We start from the raw sequence: 4,837 nt of genomic DNA on the forward strand, positions 1-4,837 counted from the left end.
CATTGACAGCATTACCGGAAAAAGATGTGTCTAATGTACCTGAAAATAAACTAAGTTTTTTTCAACTTTGTAATAAAATTAAGCAAAACTTTTGGAAACGATGGTCAACTAAATATTTAACTAGATTGCAAAGCTGACCAAAGTGGTTGAAGCATGGTAAAAATTTAAAAGAGAACGATATGGTGCTTCTGAAAGAAGATAACGTTCCGCCACTACACTGGTCATTGGGTCGAATGGTCCAGGCCATGCCAGGATCTGATGGAACAGTAAGAGTGATCAAAATTAAAACTAAAAATGGAATATTTACAAGGTCAGCAACTAAAGTCAGTCCTCTACCGTTTGAATCCGATTCTCAAAGCGGTTGAAGCTGCTACTTCAAGGGGAGGAGAATGTTGGGAAATGAGTAAATAAGATCTATTTTTCTCTCTTGCCAATCACATAAGTTAGTCTAGGGTGCGATGTGACAATTGGTTTTTTTATTTTAAGTTGTATTTGTTTCTAGTAACCTAGTGTGTGGAAATAACGTTCTGAGCAATATACATTTTAATTTTGCCGACAATCGGGTTTTAATTCCTCGGTTGAGTGCATTCATATACTTAAGTCGGTGTTGGGAGTGCCATCTCAGATAGGGACGTGCACGAAGGAAAAGACAATATTGATTGCTTAAATATTCGGGTATATCAATAGCATTTGTACAGGTATAAGTTTCTTGATGAAAATGTGGTTCCGCATCCTCATTTTGGATGTTTAATTCGGAATTTTCGGGGTTAGCTTGGTTAACTTGTTGTGCATGAAGTTCTTGATATGCGAACTTTGGTTTATTCGATCTTTGGGTAACATATGAACTAGTGTCCATAGGTGTGACTGTATTATTTGGGTTATTTTGTTGCTGATTTCTGATAACATTACTTTGCCTTGGAATAAATGGTGGTTGACTGCGATTGAATTGTGTGTGATTTTGATTTAAATGGTGGTCTATATTGATTATTGACTGGTTGTTAAAAATATTACCAAGATATTGTTGATTTGGGTGTGAAAATCTCATTGGGAAATTGTTTGAACCTAATGGGAATGTATTTCTGAACTTATTTGCATATGGTTGCATGTGTTTGCCAAATGGTCTATATGAACTTTGATTATTGAAAGTGGATGTTGGTCTTGCAAAATTTGGGTTAGAAAATGGAGGTTGAGTTATTGGTTTATACAGTGGTCTCATTGGAGTGTTGGAAAGTGGGGTAAAAATCTTTGACGAGGGTTGCATTATAGAACTATGTGTCATTGCATTTTGATGTTTGCTAAAATTCATAAAATGTTCTTCTTCGATGACGAATGCTAATGCTTCTTCTAGGTTTTCTGGATTTTTGAGTCTTACTTCAAGCTGCATATGATATTGTCGGCCTGATAAGAAGGTTTTCAAAGCTAAACTAACATAATGTTCGATTTTGATTCGTCTTTCGTCCTCGTCAACAATTAATGTATTTAATTTTGCAAACAAAAGGCTTCGGGCGTCTTGAATTCTGATACCGAAACTTATATAGGATTTGTTTTTGTGAGGTTTTACAGATATTAGGTATTGGATCAAACAATCAATACCTCTTTGATCAGAAAATGTAATGGTTAATGCGTTTCTAATGAGTCCCCATGAATTTAGTTTAATTCTTGTTCCGATTAATTCAGCGGCTCTACCTCTGTGTTTTCCTAATATTGCATCGAAAAGAATGACTTTAATGGTGTCTGATGGGTTTTCAGCATTTTCAAAATTTCTTAAAATGTTTTCACAATAACAGATAAATCGGTGCAATAATTTCGGGTTTCCGTCAAAAGGTGCTATGGTATCAGCGTGATATCTTAATAGTTCGATATCTCGACTCATAATTAAATCTTATTTAAAAATTAAAATTAAGTTCAAATTAATGTAAAGATAGTTGTAAAATTAAACTTGCTTTACGATAAATAACGTGCAAAAATATACAAAACGAATGATTTGCCCTTTGTATTCACTATTACAGCAAAACAATTGGAAAAATGGGTTTCAAAAGGAAATAAGCACTTACAGTAGTATAAGTAAGTTTGTCGATGGTAGACAGAACTCTGAAATCGTTCCATGCCCTGATTGTTGAACTTCGATTTTTGAGGATTTTTCTTCTGTAAACGATTGAAACCGACCGGATCGCGATTTTTGTCGATACCGTCTGATTTTAAATCCTACCGACTGCGCCAGTAAAATTCTTCAATCAAGGGAAAGCCTTTTAAAAAGATTTATTTTCAGAACGACGAGTTACAGTAATAGTATACTTGTGACAACTGATAACTTATAACTGAACTTACGCTAAGATTACAATTGGTACTTATAAACTAAAACTGCTGAATTGGTGCAACTAAGCATTTACTTCGCTGACCAATTAGTTACAGGGTTTATAACTAGCGTCCCCTTTTTCAATAATCGAGTTACTTAATACTAACAGCTTCATTTTACAAGCCTCTAGAAGAATTTACAGGACAATGAAAGAAAGGCAAATGACACTACGAAACAGAAGGTTTCAAAAAAACCATCTTTGTGCATTATGTAATTCTTACGTTGCCTTGCTAACTTTGTGGTTTGGATTTATAATATCTTTTATTTTGAGGAAAATTAATCATTCTAAAAGCTTCTAGATTGCCGCTGTTCCTCCTAGTAATTATTCCCTATAGATTTAAAACTTGATACCTTAGATTTAATTAAATATGCCTTAAAAATAGAAGACAAATTATGAAAAGTTGTATCTCTTGCAAAGAATGGGTAATCCTAGAAAATTGAACACACCTGCCTTTGTTGTTTTTGCACTTTTCAAAGCCAGACTTTTTAATCAGCTTTAAGCTGTTTTGTAATAATCGTAGATTTTATAAATATTAGTGCATAATTCTATTTAAGCACACATAAATATAAAATTGAGCTTCGACATTCCATGGCAGGTAATGTTCAAATCTATTAAATTAGCGAGTTAAAGTGCTCAGTATTAGGCTGCTTTGGTTTCCTTGAAATTCGCTAATTTGGCAAGACATTCTCGATAAATTTTCTCTTGTTAATCACCTCCCAAGCTCTAATTTCAGAGAAGGAATTCCAGGCTACTTTAAGCTTTTAAGAATTAAAAATGTGATTGTACCAACCGTATGACGATTTTTGAAAAGGTTAAAAATCCTGATGTCTTAAATGGCTCCAGAGTATTGCAGCGCCCTCTAGAATTATATATTATTTATTATATATTATCTTACAATAAACTAGACGTTAATATCTACAACTTTTGTATTTAACATTTTTCTATCAATTTCAAATTAGCTGCAAAAATGGGTGGCCAAAGTTCAATCAATATTGGTTATTAACTCAGTAACAGTTAAAAATTATTATAGAACATTTATATCAAATAGGCCTAGAATAGAGCGAATAGTTCGAATATGCAATAAAAAGTACGGCATACCATTTTAAAAAAGGTATGTTTGGTCTGCCACTTGTATTTGAGCCACTCTAGATCAATTGATATTATCTGAAAATAAACTATTTCATAAAGCATATTGCGATTAGTCCGCATTTATGGCTATCCTGTTCATTCTTGTCCTCCATTTCATAGAATTGTGGAAATATGTCTTGTCTAATAGTTGGTCCAACCCGCTGAAAACATTTTTTACACACCTATAAATGAAACAAAAAATGTGTATTACGTGTCTTCTAATAAAAAAACCTAACTTACAGGCAATTTTTTCCTGGTGCACGAGCTGGTACCATCATTCCCTCTGATGTTATGTATTTCTTTCCATGTAACCTTAGATCTATTAAAACGTTGCTTTTCTTTGGCACTTTTGCCTTTTTTTCTTGCCACTGAACATTGTTTACATCCTGATTCATTATTACCCTATTCAACATTGGTTGGTTATAAAAATAAACAATGTATTTGCACATTGCAACTCAAATCTACTGGCCCTATCTTTTAAAACAAACGAATACTATATATCGTTATTTGTAAAAATCAACGTTCTTTTAGGTCTTTGGCTTCTTGAAACCTTAAATTTGTCTTTCAAGAAGGCAAAGACTTAAAAGAACGTTGATTTTTACCAATCATGAGTTTTTGTAAACTTTAAATCTCACAATGGCGCTGTTGTCTCGCCGAAATAAATGAAATGAATGAATAAATAAACGATGTTCAAAATGTTTACTTCACACTTTGACTAAGACCCAGCAAAGATAAGAATATCATAACAAATACACGCAGTCAGGAAAATAAATCAGAATAATGATTTATAATGACAATGATTTTGAGGTTTACAGAGATTTAAATTTAATAACGAGAAGAAGAAAAAAAGGGTTTTCCTTAAACAGGAATTTTGGGCGGTCGTGTGCAAAGCTCGAAGCGTCGATTCGTTGAAGCGCCACTAGCTTTCGCAGCCAAGCTAGAACGCTCAGCGGCGTTACCACCGAAATAAAGAAGGCCGACTGGCTGAATTCTGACGTCACTTAAAGTAGTCCGACCAGGCGAAACGCGTAATGGAGTATAAGATGCGTCAACTGTACGAATATGAATATTTGAGACAAAAATAATGTCTTCAGGAATTTATATGCTTTCTACATTGTTTGATTTAAATGATTAGCCTTTCTACTACTAATAAATGAACGTATTTAACTAGCCACAAATATTTTAATTTCAGTTATAACTTAATAATTCATGTTTCTGAAGCGTTCTAATTGTTTTAAATAGTGAATAATACAATTGCTAATAATTTGCCAACTTTATTTAGTAAGAGTGTCTAACTTTCTTTTATTCCCTTTTCCAATAGTGTCATTTCTTTTGCCACAATAATTATTTAA

At 33.2% G+C, this 4,837-nt stretch overlaps 1 long non-coding RNA gene across 1 annotated transcript; it reads right to left on the reverse strand.

Annotated features, from left to right (window-relative positions):
• Positions 1–2,244: 2,244 nt before the first annotated feature.
• LOC125503837 lies at positions 2,245–3,264 on the reverse strand. Its single transcript, XR_007281100.1, has 2 exons — positions 3,148–3,264; positions 2,245–3,080 (listed from the first exon to the last, which is right to left on the reverse strand). It is a non-coding gene; the product is annotated as an uncharacterized LOC125503837 (long non-coding RNA).
• Positions 3,265–4,837: the final 1,573 nt, after the last annotated feature.

The sequence above is a fragment of the Dendroctonus ponderosae genome, unplaced genomic scaffold (assembly GCF_020466585.1).
Source record: "Dendroctonus ponderosae isolate FM_Combo_2020 unplaced genomic scaffold, Dpon_F_20191213v2 Dpon_F_20191213_3, whole genome shotgun sequence".
Taxonomy (NCBI): Eukaryota; Metazoa; Arthropoda; class Insecta; order Coleoptera; family Curculionidae; genus Dendroctonus; species Dendroctonus ponderosae.